Source organism: Somniosus microcephalus, chromosome 9, assembly GCF_052327205.1.
Source record: "Somniosus microcephalus isolate GS21.2 chromosome 9, FLI_Smic_1.0, whole genome shotgun sequence".
Classification (NCBI taxonomy): domain Eukaryota; kingdom Metazoa; phylum Chordata; class Chondrichthyes; order Squaliformes; family Somniosidae; genus Somniosus; species Somniosus microcephalus.
The window spans coordinates 207,581,735-207,598,654 of NC_140995.1; the positions used below are offsets into that span (position 1 = coordinate 207,581,735).

Consider the following 16,920-nt stretch of genomic DNA (forward strand, 5'->3'; position numbering starts at 1 on the left):
TGAAAAGGGCCGTGCATAAGTTTTTTTCTTCATAATAACATTGTGCACAGAGCGTTTTCAGACAGCGTGCATTGTAAGGTCATTGTGTAAAAATAACAAAAAAATAATGGTGGTGGCTGGTGGTGGGAATGTTTGCTGTGCTTTTTCACAGTGACCGAGCTTATTTAAACTCGAGCTATGTTGGGTCACCACAGCATTACGCAGCTCTTGGTGGAAGTGGTTGCAGAGCACATCTGATATGGCAAGCAAATAACTTACTCTGAACTGTCTATTCTACCCCAAGTACGTCAAGTCACTGCAGTGATTGCAATCTTTCCTATTCTGTGAGCTTAGAGTAATCTGCAGAGTGAGAGTGTTGAGGTGTATGTGCGTGTTTGTTTATATGTACCTGTGTAGATTTGTAAAAATAATATATTGTCGCCATCGCTTTACTGCCACAGAGTTCAACAGATTAGATTTCCTTTGCTGTTTTGTATTTTACTTTAAAGTTTACACCACTCAGCATTCCCGTTCAATCATTGATTTAAATGCGTGCGTGTTTTTTTAAGGAGGGAATTCCAGGGCCGCCAATGGTGGAGCGATGAAAATCTGGGATGCGCAACAGGCCAGAATTGAAGGAGCCCAGGGATCTTGGAGGATTGTAGGGCGGGAGGAGGTTATAAAGAGAGGGATGGGTGAGTGCTTTGGATGAGCTCAAGTTTACGGAGTGTGCAAGACTGGAGGCCAAATAGGACGCTGTGGTTGTGAATGGTCTGGTTTAGCCTCAGACAGTGGCTTCGGTTTTACCAAGATTTAATTGGAGGAAATTTCTGATCATCCAATAAGGCTTGCCTTGGGTGGAATATGTTTGTCGTTGTATTGTTTATACTGTTTTCACCTTGATAATGCTGTATCAATTGGAAACTTATTTGGGTGAGTGGGGAGGGTATCCACAACATTTTTATCTCTCTGTTCTGTGACACAGTTTGTTGAAGCAATAACCCATTATTCCAGTGCTCCTGTTGAAAGCAACAAAGGCTCCAATATTTACTGGGGCTGGATTTCCAAGCGGGGGGGGGGGGGGGGGGAGAACAGCGTGGAGTTTTCACTCCACGGTGTGTGTATGTGTTTTTTTGCAGGTTCCCCACCCAGAAGCCAGGCTTGGCTCCTTGTCGGGTGGGGCCGCAGCCCAGGAGCAAGTAGGTTTCCCGCTGCTCGGGGTAGAGATCGCGAGGGTGGGGGTTCAGCGTGGTTTGGAGGGTTGAGGGGTCGGAGAGAGATCGGGGGTTTTGGTGACTGCTGGATGGGAGAGGGGGGTCTGATCACGTGGAGTGGAAAACAGGTTTGCTTGGGGGACCGGGGAGGGGGGCGGGGGAGCACTTCTACTCCTCCTGGTCCACAAGCAGTGCTGGAAAAGCACTTGCCTCTTCCACGCAGCAGTTCTCGCCTCTTTAGCTGTCGGGTTTCCCGAGGCCCGGGAAACCCAGCCGGCCAGGGTTAAGCCTGAAACACAGATAAAATCTGAGGCAGGCTGCCTCATTAAAACATTTAAATGAAGCGACCCTTCTCCTCCGAACAGAGGTCTGAAGTGGAAGAGTCCATCAGAGTCAGTGGGATTTGGGGATTGTTTCACAGCATTCGGGGAAAGAAAACCTGGAAGGAAGCAGTAGTGGGTGATTTCAAATGAGAATGAATTGATGCATTTGCAATACCTCACAATTAGAATGTACATTTGTAGGATTGTAACTCTCCAAAGCAAATAAAGATCCAAGATTAAGGATTGACAAATTCATCGCGCAGTAATCTACAACTGAGTGGAAATCTGTTGAGTGAATTTATTGAGCATATTGCATAAAAGGTGGAATGGTGGAAGAGACTGTAGAACGAGCCTAGCAAAGATGAAAGGATTTTCACGTGGTTTGTAAGATTATCAGAATCTTGTGACTTCCTGTCCGCAGTACACTCCCTCCCATCTTTATTATAGAGGTTGAGTCTGTGTGACTGCCGATGGGGTGGACTTGATGGCAGATGAGGTTCGCCAATTCTGTGACCGTGACCTGGGGTCCAGAGCAGCACCGCAATTGATCCTGTAGTTGTTCATAATTGGAAAGCAACAGCCATGCCAATTTGTGTTGTTCAATTTCAGTGGGGAACATCGGACCACTGACAGGTTCCCTTCATCGTCAAGAGGTCAGCTCTAGCCATCCTTGCCAAGACGGTGGCCTCGGGACAGTGGCCGAGTGCCAGGTCCGATTAGCTGATAACTCATGTTCCACAAACAATGAGTCCAAGGTACTCAACCACAAGAAAAACATTGCTGACCACAAAGTCTGTGTGATTGCTGATGTTAATTGTTTAACAGACTTGATGGTAGATGTTATATCTAATCACTTTCTTACCGTGGCAGCTGAAGTCATGAATAAACTGGAGTTAGAGCATTAAGCAGCATTCTCCTTTTTATTTTATTTGTTTTTGGGATGTGGGTGATACTGGCACGGTTGCAATTATTGCTCATTCCCAGTTGCCATGGGAAGATGGTAGGCCCTTGCCCCTATCCTAGTGCTCCAATGAAGTGTTTCCCCAGTGGCTACAGCTTGGGAGGTGGAGGGCTGCTGAGCTTCCATTGAGGACACTTCAGATGGCTGTGGGGAAAAAGAGAATAAGGGATAAGATGTGAAGAAACCTTGCGTGACTTTTCCTCCAGCATTGCCAGTCACCCTTGCCCTTGATGGCCAGTATGCTTTCTTCAATGGGGGAGAGGGTGCGCGGGCGGGCTCGGCCTCCTCTGCTCACAGTCTGCTGTCTGAGTTGTGCACGACCTTCTCCTGCAAGAAAGAAGGGAGTGTTATGGTGGCATAGCTGGTCAGCAGTGTCTCCGATATGAGTGTGGGTAAATGAGGGTTGGACCAGTGGTGAGTGTGAGAAGGAGGTGTCATAGAGTCATAGAGTTTTACAGCACAGAAAGAGGCCCTTCGGCCCATCATGTCCGCGCCGCCCATCCATCCCTGTCCAGTCTAATCCCATTTTCCAGCATTTGGTCCATAGCCTTGTATGCAATGGCATTTCAAGTGCTCATCCAAATGCTTCTTGAATGTTGTGAGGGTTCCTGCCTCTACCACCCTTTTAGGCATTGAGTTCCACATTCCAACCACCCTCTGGGTGAAAAAGTTCCTCCTCAAATCCCCTCTAAATCTCCTGCCCCTTACCCTGAATCTATGCCCCCTTGTTATTGACCCCCCTACTAAGGGGAAAAGTTCCTCTTTGTCTACCCTATCTATGCCCCTCATCATTTTGTACACCTCAATCAGGTCCCCCCTCAGCCTTCTTTGCTCCGAGGAAAACAACACCAGCCTGTTTAGTCTTTCTTCATAGCTGAGGCGCTCCATCCCAGGTAACTTCCTGGTGAATCTTCTCTGCACCCTCTCCAAAGCAATCACATCCTTCCTATAGTGAGGTGACCAGAACTGCACACAGTACTCCAGCTGTGGCCTCACCAGCGTTTTGTACAGCTCCATCATAACCTCCCTGCTCTTGCCTTCATTAGCCGAGGCATAGAATATAAGTATCACATATGCCTTTTTAACCACCTTATCTACCTGTTCCGCTGCCTTCAGGGATCTATGTACATGTACACCAAGGTCCCTCTGACCCTCTGTACTTCCTAGGGTCCTACCACTCATTGTGTATTCCCTTGCCTTATTTGTCCGTCCAAAATGCATCACCTCGCACTTTTCAGGGTTAAATTCCATTTGCCACTTTTCCGCCCATCTGACCAACCCATTTATATCGTTCTGTAGCCTGAGGCTTTCCTCCTCGCAATTTACCACCCCACCAATTTTCGTGTCATCTGCGAACTTACTGATCATACCTTTTACATTCTCATCCAAATCATTTATGTAGATCACAAACAACAAGGGACCTAGCACCGATCCCTGAGGTACCCCACTGGACACAGGCTTCCAGTCACAAAAGCAACCTTCGACCATCACCCTCTGCCTCCTGCCACTCAGCCAGTTTAAGATCCAACGCGCCAAGGCACCCTGGATCCCATGGGCTCTTACCTTCTTGACCAGTCTCCGATGCGGGACTTTGTCAAAAGCTTTACTGAAGTCCATGTAAACCACATCCACAGCATTTCCCTCATCCACCCCCCTAGTCACCCCCTCGAAAAATTCAATCAGATTTGTCAGACATGATTTACCCATGACAAAGCCATGCTGACTATCCCCGATTAATCCTTGCCTCTCCAAGTGGAGACTAATTTTGTCCCTCAGAATTTTTTCCAATAATTTCCCTACCAGATGTTAGGCTCACTGGCCTGTAATTCCCTGGTTTATTCCTGCTACCCTTCTTGTATAATGGTACTACATTAGCTGTTCTCCAGTCCTCTGGTACATCCCCTGTGGCCAGAGAGGTTCTGAAAATTTGTGTCAGAGCCCCTGCAATCTCCTCCTTTGCCTCCCACAGCAGCCTGGGATACATCTCGTCCGGGCCTGGGGATTTATCCACTTTTTGGCCTGCTAAAACCGCTAGCACCTCCTCCCTCTCGATGCTAATATGTTCAAGTATGTCAAGGTGTGGTGCAGTGAATTTGTAGGAGAGTGAAGGGGAGTATTGTGTGTAGTGAGGCTGGAAGTGTGAGGAGAGAGCAGGAGAGCAATATTGTTACCTTGACAACTATGGTGAGGTCATTGAATTTCTTTCAGCATTGCAGCCATGTCCTAGGAGCTAAGCCCCCTGGCATTAACCTCCTCTGCGATATCTTCTCATTGGCGGCACAGTTGTTGCTTGGAGGGCTTTCGGATCACTGGGCACGGGAGGTAGCAAGATCTCCCTCCTACTGTCCCACCGCCAGGACCAGGGCCTCAAACGGCATCTGAAAACCTGGGGTCACAATCTGTAGGTCTAGCAACCATTTCTCTCCTTCAGGAGAAACCTCTTTACTCTGTGGTTAGAAAATAAGAACATAAGAAATAGGAGCAGGTGTAGGCCATGCGGCCTATCGAGCCTGCTCCGCCATTCAATAAGCTCATGGCTGAACTTCTACTTCAACTCCACTTTCCCACCTTCTCCCTAGAATGTGGAACTCGCTACCACAGGGAGTAGTTGAGCTGATTAGTATAGTTGCATTTAAGGGGAAGCTAGATAAGCAGACGAGGGAGAAAGGAATGGAGGGATATGTTGATGGGATTCGATGAAGAGGGACGGAAGGAGGCTCGTGTGGAGCATAAACGGTTGGGCCGAATGGCCTACTCCTGCTCCTATTTTTCTATGTTTTTTGTGCTGTAAATACTTTGAGCTAAAAATTCAGTGGTGGCGCGTTTGAGGCGCCAAGCTCGCCTGGGTGCCGGAATTTGCGCTCCGGACGGAGCTGCTTGCGCCCTCCCGATATTCAGTTTTAGCGCCCCAAACGTAAGTGGGGCGCTGCTTGAGGCACCCTGCGTCCTGCTTGGGGCACTCAACGAAAAGTGCCGGGCTCTCGGGACACAGCCGGCACTGCCCGACGGGGAGGGGGGGGGAGATCTGGAGTCCGGGGAGGGCGGCGCGAGGAGGTGCTGGCAGGTGGCCACCGAAAACAATGGCCGCCCCGCACCTCCCCCTTAAGTAGCGCCACTACCGCCACAGGTAGGCCCCCCTGAACCGGTCGCGATTTGCGGCCGGCGTTACAGCGGGGGGCGCGACCAAATATCGCGATCGGGGCGCTGCACACACCCATGACGTCATCGGTGGCGGCACAGCGCTACAGGCTAACGCCGCCATTAGCGCCCTGCTAAATATCGCGGGAGGCGTGGCCAGTGGCGCTAAAGCCACTGAGTGCCCTCTTTAGGCACTAACTGGTGGTGCAGCCCACCGAATTTCTAGGCCTTTAAGTCTTCCCCTGGTGTCTGCAGCCGGAGTGCACCTCCCCCTTAAGAGGTGCTGGCTGCCTTTAAGTGGCGTCAGAGATGTCCGATTTTTCCCCCCGCCACCCCGGACTCCTCAAACGGGCGTACAAGCCAATGTACGGTGCGGGTAGCATTGATTGCACGGCTGACTCATTATACTGAGCACGCAGCACGACAATTATGTGCTACCTGGGACAGCACTAACGGGTGCATAGTGTGGGAATGCCCCCGTTTTCTGTCACAATCGAATTTCTAGGCCACTAAAATGGGAGGCGAATTTTGGACAAACATAAGTATCCAACAGAGTCAGTTTAGGGTCATAATCCTAAACTTGTACTTATTTTTGGAACCTATAGTCGAGCTTACTAAAATAATGTCCCTCTTTTCCTTGGTGCTTTTTAGGAATTGCATTGATTTACAGATGGAAAAAAGCTACCTGAAGTGTGATGATTTGGGAGATCTCTATTTTGTTCTATACGGGAGTAAATATGTATGGTAAATGTGTTTCAGAATAATGAGTGAAAGTGGCAGCTGTGTCGCTATGTTAAACTTCAAAATGGAGTTTGGAGCCCAGCTATCTTGAAGACAGACAGATTCTTTACCCTCATCTTCTGATTAGGCACTTTACAGCCTATCGATATCAACATCGAGTTCAACATCATAACCTTGGCCCCTATTACATTTTTATATATTTTTTTTATCCACACCTTTGTTTTGTGCCCTTCCCCCTTTTTTTTTTCCTCTCCCACATGGCAGCTGTCTCTCATTCTGCCAGCGCATTTCACACCATCTAGTACAGGAAACTTTCTTTTATCCGGCACGGACGGGACCGACGTGGTGCCGGTTCATCGAAAATTCCGGATAACCGAACGCTATAGTAAAAGGTACGGAGCTGAACAACAAACCCTGTTGCTTAGCAACAGCTTCAGAACAATGGGTACAAGTTGCAAGTGTCTCTGTAGCTTAGCAACAGCTGCAGCCACACCCTTGCACAGCAACAAATGGAGTAAAAAAAGTAATAAAAGTTACCTGAACCTACTCCTGAATTTTGCCAGTTAACCGAGATGTCTGGTTATTTAGGTGCCGGTAAGTTTCCTGTACCGTCTTTTGTCTCTTTACTAGTCCTATCACCATCTCGTCTCGTTTTGAATACCTCTTAATGTCTCTTCACTTCTCTTTTGTTCTTTCATCCCCATTTCCCAGCCCCCAAACTGGCCTTTTAATCTGTTTCATTTCCTGTGTTTCTTCAGTCCTGACGAAGGGTTTCGACCTGAAATGTTGACTCTATTTCTCTCTCCACGGCTGTTGCCTGGCCTGCTGAGTTTTTCCAGCATTTTCTGTTATTTCAGATTCTTTACCCTGCAGATTAGATGGGATGCAGAAGCTTTGTTTCAGATGTTCATCAAGTCAATAACGGAAGTGCAAAGTTTGCATAGGATCTGATTTTAATTTCTGTTTGTTGTTAAAAGTAAACAGATAATCAGATGGCCAAGTACCTACTCTTCATATGTTATCTACTTAAATGTTGAAAATGAGTCAGCTGTGGATCAGCGGTAGCACTTTTGCCTCTCTAGTCCCACTCTGGAGACACGAGCACAGAATCTAGGCAAGCACTTCACTGCAGTACTGAGGGAGGGAGTACTGCAGTGGTCAGAGGTGCTGACTTTGGGATGAGTTTCTCTCTCTCTCTCTCTCTCTCTCTCTCTCTCTCTCTCAGGTGGATGTAAAAGATCCCATGGCACTATTTCGAAGATGATCAGAGGAGTTCTCCCTGGTGGACTGGCCAATATTTATCCCTCAACCAAAGCCCAAAACAGACGATCTGGTCATTTTATATCATTGCTGTTTGTGGGAGCTTTCTAGGTGCAAATTGGCTTCCGTGTTTCCTACATTACACCAGTGACTACGCTTCAAAAAGTCATGAAGGGAAACATATAAAAGCAAGTTCTTTCTTTATCCAGCCATGCTCATATTGCCAAAACCCTCTTGTAACATTTGCAATATTTCTGTGTATTAGACCTTCAGAAAAGCAAAAATGTTCCATACCCTCCCCAACCATCAAGTAAACCTTACAGTTGACCTTTTTCTCTTGTTTTTGTCTGAATAAAAATGAAGCATACTTTTTCAGCTCGAAGTACTCAAGATTTTTAGACCTGAATGAAACTAGATGAGTGGTATTGCAAGAATCATGATATCCATTCAATTTGGGGAAAAACCTGATATGATCTGTCGTGGCAGCATTACCATTTTCCATTCTCTACTGAAGTGCATTTTAGTTTTCCCACAGTGAGGAATAAATGTGATCGTTCTCCTGGCTGCTTTCAACAGTTCATTCCTGGCCACAGACTCTTGGCTTTGATCCAGCCAACTTACTGTTTGAAGAGGTTTTTCTTATGAAGTTCCTTGCTGACTTTTCAATTTATGACTTTTGCCTAAATCCTTTTTTTTGTGTGTGTGTGTGTTCGTGGTAAAGTAGAAGAAAGACTTTGCAGGCCATCAAAAGAAATCGCTGAAGCTTTGACTGAAGTCGTTGGAATGGATAAAGGATGCTACAGTTTTATGTCCCTCCCCCATCCCCCTCTCTTTTGAGTAAAATAGGGAGATTTTCAAGTTTACGCTGCTTTATGATGTATCACTCACTACATGAAGACTTTGATCCAACAGCCAACTGAGCTTGAGTTTCTGCTGCGCCTTGACAAGCTGTGAACCGTACCTTTCATTGTCCAGCGTTTATTGTGCTTGTGACCTGGACTGTGCTGTGATCTGATAAATGTCTCCACCAACAAGGCTGCCCTGCTACTTCGCTTGGGGATTATAGCCAGTTTTACAAGAGGGCGCTTCTTTTCCCCCCCCCCCCCCCCCGATTACCCGGCCGGCTGTGTCTTGCTCTGTTAAGGACATCGGCTGTGCAAGTAACATTGTGATGTGTCTTTGTTTTCTCTTCAATTGAATTTTCAGTCTTTTTGTCTTGTAGTCCTAAAAAATCCATTGGAGGTATTTTGTGATGCCAACTTTGCCATTGTGGCCTTCCACCCTTCCCTCCATACAATCACTGCGCTCCTGTAGCATGGTAACTGCCAAGAACACTCAAACCAGTTGAGAGGTTTACCCTGTCCAAAGTCTTTACATCAGTGTTTTGTTTTAGAGCGCAGAGAGTTTTGATGTTCCTGTGCAAGCTTCTCTCTGAAAATGAGGCTGTGGCACAGGTTGTACGATTTGCTCCTCCACTTTGTGATACTGTTGCTTGGTGCCCAGAACCATCTCTGCTGCGGCCCTGCTGGTGACTGGATTCCGCGTGTTCAATTTGCTCTTCAAATAACGAGCACAGAAACTTCCGCGGACTCTGGTCCCACACCACCATGGTTGACTTTTAACTGCCCTATGAAGTGGCCTAGCACACCACTCGGTTGTGTCAAACCATGAGGGATGGGCAATGAATGCTGGTCTTGTCCGCTATGCCCACATCCCGCGAATGAATAAAAAAACATTGGCAAAAGTGATAGTGGAGTGATGCTGACCATATTTTCCTCTCTCTCTCTCTCTCTCTCTCTCTCTCTCTCTCTCTCTTCCCCTCTCCCCCTTTTCCCAGGCTCTGTTCCTCCTTACAAGCCGTTCATCTGTAAAATCTTCCGGATCTGACGAAAGGTCACCAGCCTGAAATGTTAACCCTCCCTTCCTTTCCTCCTCAGATGCTGCCTGCCTCACCGGCTGAGTGTTTTTCCAGTATTTTCTGTTTTTACTTCAGAATTCCATTGGCTGCAGCATTTTGCTTGCTGAGATAAAGTGGCTGGTGAATTTGTTTGGGATGGTGTTAATGTGAGGGAGGAATGCTGGCTTGGACTGCGTTTAATAAGTAAAAACTCAAGCCAAACGCGTTCTGCGGGATGACGGGGAGCGGGGGCCCGATAGATGGGTAACGAGCAAGTGGCCCCAGGTTATTTTAATGGGAATTATACCCTACTAGCAGGGTGGCCCGGCGTTGCCAGGGCAGTTTAGAGGGTGGCGCGGTTGACGGCCGGCCGCTGCCGCTCCCGCGCTTTGTGTGTCGGGCTGCGCGGTTGACGGCCGGCCGCTGCTGGCCCCCCGCTGTGTGTCTCGGGCCGAGCGGTTGTGAGGCCCGGCCCGAGGTGAGCCGAACTCACGTCCCGCTCCGGCGGGCCGACGCAGTTGAGGAAAAGCAGGGGAAAAAATGGCGGCGAAGTTTCGGGAGGCTGGAGGATTAGGTCCCACCCGTGATGCACCGATTGGTCAACCATCAGGTCACTGAACTGTAGGATTGGTCAACCATCACGTCACTCAACGCTAATGAGCGGTAGGATTGGTCAACCGCTAATGAGCGGATTTTTAAAAGTTTTTTGAACGTTTTTTGTCTACTGTCCGAACAATTTTTGTCTGACCAAAAAGTAAATACGCCTATGACACTCCCCTGATCATCAGCTTTCTTTTGATATAACATGACAGACAGACATACAGACATACTGCTTTATTATTATATAATAGATTATCCCTGAAATTACGATTTGCGTCAGGCCGCCACCAAGGACCACAGAAACGGCACCTGGCAAGGTAAGCAAGATTGGGGGGGGGGGGGGGGAGGAGGGGATCGGACAGTGTGCGATCAGTGATGTGAGGAGCAAGTCTGGAAAATGGGAGCTCCAAGGTATCCTTGTGGGGCCAGGTGGAGCAGACTAGCTTTCACTGGTGGGTTTGAGATGGTACAGACCTTAGTCGGGCCTGACATCACGGGATGCAGCTTTGGCATTGAAATTAAGCCCAGGCTCCTCTGGGGCGGGCGGCCTGCCCGTGTCTGAATATCAGACAAGTTAAAATGTTGGGGGGTAAGAATGCATCGGGATAATGGCTTGAACTCCACTCCCACTGCAGAAATAGTGGATGCATTGGTTGCGATCTGCCAAAATTTCCAAGATTCAGGCACGGTCCCAGCGGATTGAAAGGAAGCAAATGTAACCCCATTATTCAAGAAAGGAGGACGAGAGAAAACGGAACTACAAGGCCAGTTAGCCTGACATCAGTCATCGGGAAAATGCTGGAATCCATTATTAAGGAAGTGGAAACAGTGCACTTCGAAAATCATAATATGATTAGGCAGAGTCAACATGGTTTTATGAAAGGGAAATGGTGTTTGACAAATTTATTAGAGATTTTTGAGGATGTAACTAGCAGGGTAGATAAAGGCGAACCAGTGGATGTAATATATTTGGATTTCCAAAAGGCATTCGCTAAGGTGCCACATAAAAGGTGGTTATGCAAGATAAGGGCACATGGGGTTGGCGGTAATGTATTAGCATGATTAGAGGATTGGTTAATGGACAGAAAATAGAGAGTAGGGATAAATGGATCATTTTCAGATCGGCAGGCTGTAACTGGGGTGCTGCAAGTTCAGTGCTTGGGCCTGAGCTATTTACAATCTATATTAGTGAATTGGATGAAGGGACCGAGTGCAATGTATCCAAGTTTGCTGATGATACAAAGCTAGGTGGGAAAGTTAGTTGTGAGGAGGACGCAAAGGGATATAGACAGGTTATGTGAGTGGGTAATAAAGTGGCAGATGGAGTATAATGTGGGGAAATATGAGGTTATTCACTTTGTTGGAAGAATAGAAAAACAGATTTTTTTTAAATGGTGAGAAACTATTAAATGTTGGTGTTCAGAGATTTGGGTGTCCTCGTACAGGAAACACAGAAGATAGGAGCAGGAGTAGGCCATTCGGCCCTTCGAGCCTGCTCCACCATTCAATGTGATCATGGCTGATCATCCAAACTCAGTACCCTGTCCCCGCCTTTTCCCCATATCCCTTGATCCCTTCAGCCTCAAGAAACATATCCAACTCTTTCTTGAATATATTTAATGAACTGGCCTCCACCGCCCTCTGGCAGAGAATTCCACAGGTTCACCACTCTCTGGGTGAAGAAATTCCTCCTCGTTTCAGTCCTAAATGGCTTACCCCTTATCCTCAGACTATGACCCCTGGTTCTGGACTCCCCGGCCATCAGAACCATCCTTCCTGCATCTAGTCTGTCCAGACCTGACAGAATTTTATAGGTTTCGATGAGATCCCCTCTCAATCTTCTAAACTCCAGTGAGTATAAGCCCAATCGACACAATCTCTCCTCATACGTCATTCCTGCCATCCCAGGTATCAGCCTGGTGAATCTTCGCTGCACTCCCTCCATGGCAAGAACGTCCTTCCTCAGGTATGGTGACCAAAACTGCACACAATACTCAAGGTGCGGTCTCACCAAGGCCCTGTACAACTGTAGCAAGACATCCTTGTTCCTATACTCGAACCCTCTTGCTACAAAGGCCAACATATCATTTGCCTTCTTAACCGCCTGCTGCACCTGCATGCTTACCTTCAGCGACTGGTGCACAAGGACACCCAGGTCTCTTTGCACTTCCCCTTCTCCCAATCTATTACCATTCAAATAATAATCTGCCTTCCTGTTTTTGCCACCAAAGTGGATAACCTCACATTTATCCACATTATAGTGCATTTGCCATGTTTCTGCCCAATCACCCAACCTGTCCAAATCGTACTGGAGTTTCCTGACATCCTCCTCGCAGCTTACCCTCCCGCCCAGCTTTGTGTCACCTGCAAATTTGGAGATATTACATCCAATTCCCTCGTCCAGATCATTAATATATATTGTGAACAGCTGGGGTCCTAGGACCGATCCTTGCGGTACCCCACTAGTCACTGCCTGCCACTCAGAAAACGACCCGTTTATTCCAACTCTTTGCTTTCTGTCCGCCAACCAGTTCTCTATCCAAGTCAATACCTTGCCCCCAATCCCATGTGCCTTAATTTTGCACGCTAATCTCTTGTGTGGGACCTTATCGAAAGCCTTCTGAAAGTCCAAATACACCACATCCACTGGTTCTCCCTTATCTATTTTACCAGTTACATCCTCAAAAGATTCCAGTAGATTAGTCAAGCATGATTTACCTTTTGTAAATCCATGTTGACTTTGTCCAATCCTGTCACTGCTTTACAAGAAACACAGAGTTAGCATGCAGGTACAGCAAGCAATTAGGACGGCAAATGTCATGTTGGCCTTTATTGCTAGAGGGTTGGAATACAAGAGTAAGGAAGTCTTGCTACAATTGTACAGAGCTTTGGTGAGACCACACCTGGAGTACTGTGCACAGTCTCCTTATCTAAGGAAGGTTATATTTGCCTTAGAGGCGGTGCAACAAAGGCTCACTAGATTGATTCCTAGGATGAGAGGGTTGTCCTATGAGGAGAGAATGAGTAGATTGGACCTATACTCTCTGGAGTTTAGAAGAATGAGAGGTGATCTCATTGAAGCATATAAGATTCTGAGGGGGATTGACAAGGTAAATGCTGAGAGATTGTTTCCCCTGGCTGGGGAGGCTAGAACTAGGGGGCATAGTCTCAGGATAAAGGGTCGGCCATTTAAGACCAAGATGAGGAGGAATTTCTTCACTCAGTGGGTTGTGAATCTTTGGCATTCTCTGCCCCAGAGGGCTGTGGATGCTCAGTCATTGAGTATATTCAAGGCTGAGAGAAATAGATTTTTGGACTCTAGAGGAATCAAACGATATGGGGATCAGGAAGGAAAGTGGAGTTGAGGTTGAAGATCAGCCATGATCTTATTGAATGGTAGAGCAGGCTCGAGGGGCCATATGGCCTACTCCTGCTCCTAATTCTTATGCTGTTTCTGCGATGCGCTGGCACAGAATGGCTGACACATGTCACAGGAAATCACAGGAACCCCACAGTGCAGATAGAGGCCATTTCGGCCCATCGAGCCTGCACCGACACACATCCCACCCTATCCCCGTAACCCCACGTATTTAATCCCCCTAACACTAAGGGTCAATTTATCATAGCCAATCAACCTAACCCGCACATCTTTGGACTGTGGGAGGAAACCGGAGCACCCGGAGGAAACCCACGCAAACACGGGGAGAATGTGCAAACTCCACACAGACAGTCGCCCGAGGCCGGATTCGAACCCGGGTCCCTGGCGCTGTGAGGCAACAGTGCTAACCACTATGCCACCGTGCTGCCCGTGATGCCACATGTGGCTGCGTAACAATTGCTACACTTCAACAGTAATCATTTATGAATGGTTTTGAGATGCTTTGACATTGGTCAGGTGCTGAGGTGACTGCAAATCTTCCTTTTAAAAGCTACTTGTCATAAATCATAAACTTGCCTGGACTTGGATAATCTCCTATATGTCAATATGACAAAACCCTGTTGTAGACTTTTGAATTGATTCAATTGAAAGCCCTTCCAAAGTAACTCCTGGATACCTAGAAAGTTGTTATTTATGCCTGGTACTTTTCAACAAGGCCAAAACTTTAGCTCAAAACTTTAGCTCAAAACTTAACACAGCCTGTAGCTGGCCTATGGCAATAGAATGTGGATACTGATGTCAAAAGACTACTGAGCACTTGGTTTGAGTATAAAACAAGGCTTTAATCAACTGTTTCAAAACCATGAGATTCTAGTTACATCATAGTTCCTGGTTACAGAAACATCCTGAGCAAGCTGGGCCCACGCCCGAGTATTTATACTCCTTGGACGGCGCCACCAGCTGGCCGCCCAGTGTTACTTCATGAGTCATGATAAGATTCATGACATTCTTCCCGTCTGAAAGTTTTGGAAGTCCGATGACTTCCTTCTAGTGGACCACGACTAGGCGCAGTCTTTTAGATCTTCGCTTGTGGCTGGAAGGCACGTCTCCTCGGACCGTGTCTTGGTCCCTGGGTCGCTTGGTCCTTACTGGTAGATCGACGGGTGCGTGTCGCCTTAATCGACCTGCGGAAGACTGGTGGGATCGTGATTCCGGGTGCAGGTCCCCAAAGGCGCAGAGCTGGCGTCATCTTGGTTGGTAGCCGGGGATTGACCGGTGTCCTGACATCAGGTGGCCATCCCACGGGGAGCGCTTGGCTCCCTGAGTTGATCCGGTGGAGTAGCCGGCGGATCCCTTGATGTCCCAGGTAGGGCGTCATCCTCAAAGGAGCGCAGAGTGTCGGCATCATTACCATGGGTTCCTCTACCAGTTGGGTCCGTGGGACTGGTTGGACAGGGAGCCAGATCTCGGAGTGAAACGGTGGACTCCCGACCATCAGGGTACCGCACGTGCGCGTATGTGGGATTAACGTCCGTTAGTTCCACCTCGTCGACGTGGGGATCGTTTTTAGAAGATCGGACGAATCTTCGGAGCAGCACGGGGCCGGCAGCTGCCAACCATGACGGTAGTGACATCCCATGAGTGGAGCGACGCTGGAACCTGAAGAATCGCTCGTGAGGAGTGACATTGGTGGACGTAGAAAGAAGAGACCTAATGGAATGCAACGAGTCAGGGAGCATAGTTTCCCACTGCTGGTCTGGGAGGTTGCGTGACCTCGGTGCAAGACGAACAGCGTTCCAAATGATAGCGTTGTATCTCGCAACCTGTCCGTTACCGATGGGATGATACGGTGTCGTTTTACTTGTGGCAATTCCCCGTTGGGAAAGAGAACTTTTGAGTTCACTTGACATGAAGGAGGGACCCCGATCAGAGTGGATGAAATTGGCCGTACCGCAAAGGGAAAAGACTTGATCAAGGCATTTGATCACTGTGGAAGTAAGCATATTGGGACAGGGGAAAGCAAAGGGAAAGCGTGAATACTCATCCACTATAGTAAGTAAGTAGGTGTTTCACGTTGTGGAAGGCAATGGCCCTTTAAAGTCGATGCTGATTCACTGCATAGGCTGCATAGCGTGTATGAGCGAGCCATCCGATGGATGGAAGAATTGCGGTTTTAATTCTGCACAGATTCTACAGATGGAGCAAGTTCTTTTCACATCTTCCGTAGAAAATGGGAGATTTTTAGATCGCACAAAGTGCAACATACGGGTAACGCCAGGATGTCATAAGTCAGTATGAAGATCCGCAAGAGTCGAAGTTGACATAGAAGAGCAGAATGCACGCGTGAGGGTATCCGGGGCCACATTCTCTTTGCTGGGTCGATAATGTATGGTGTATCCAAAGGCGGCCAATTCCATCCTCCAGAGCTGTATTTTGTTATTCTTGATCTTCGTGCGTTTCCGGTTATCCAGCATAAAGGCCATGGAGCGCTGATCGGTTATAAGTGTGAAATGGCGACGAGCGAGAAAATGACTCCATTTATGTACTGCTTCGATGATAGCCGTAGCCTCCTTCTCGACAGGAGGATAATGGAGCTCGCTACCCTGCAAAGTTCTGGACAGAAATGCAACGGGTCGACCACCTTAATTCAAGGTAGCCGAGATTGCCACCTCCGATGCATTGCACTCGACCACGAAAGGAAGATTTTCATCGATGGAACGAAGCGTGGCTTTTTCCAGTTGTCGCTTGAGGAGGTTGACAGCTGAAATAGCCGTTGCCTCCAACGGAAATGACTTTGCGTGAAGCAGGGACTGGATCTTGTCGGAGAAATGGGGTATCCACTTCGCTTAATAGGCGAACATGCCGAGTGCCCGACGAAGAGAGCCAAGACTCGTAGGGGGGAGGGAGCTCCTGAAGCGGACGAAGTCGCTCCGGATCCGGTTTGATGACACCGTTGCCCACCCAGTAGCCAAGGATGTTGACTGATGGTACTGATTTCACAGATTTGGACTCATTTAAGGTTAAGTTGCGACGACTGAGAATGTCAAAAAATTTCTGGAGGTTGGCATCATGCTCCTTCTGGTCATGACCAGCAATGGTGATATTATCCAGATATGGAAAAGTGTCCGTTACGTTCTCCTGTTTGACTAGGCTATCCATTGCCCGTTGAAAGATGGCCACCCCATTGGTGACCCCAAATGGAAGGCGACAAAACTGATAAAGCCGACAATTGGCCTCCAAGGCCATATGCTTTTTGTCGGAGTCCTTTAATGGTACTTGATGGTATGCGCTCTTTAAATTAAAAGTTGAAAAGACTTGTAGTTGGCAAGGTTATTGACCATGTCATCGATGCGTGGTAGTGGGTAGGCATCCAGGTCGGTATACTGGTTAATAGTTTGCGAGTAATCGATGCAAAGACATTTCTTGTG

The 16,920-nt window shown here is 47.8% G+C and overlaps 1 protein-coding gene across 2 annotated transcripts in view; it reads left to right on the forward strand.

Annotated features, from left to right (window-relative positions):
• slc16a10 (solute carrier family 16 member 10) overlaps positions 1-16,920 on the forward strand; it is a 173,483-nt gene that overhangs the window by 64,968 nt on the left and 91,595 nt on the right. The window lies entirely within an intron of this gene.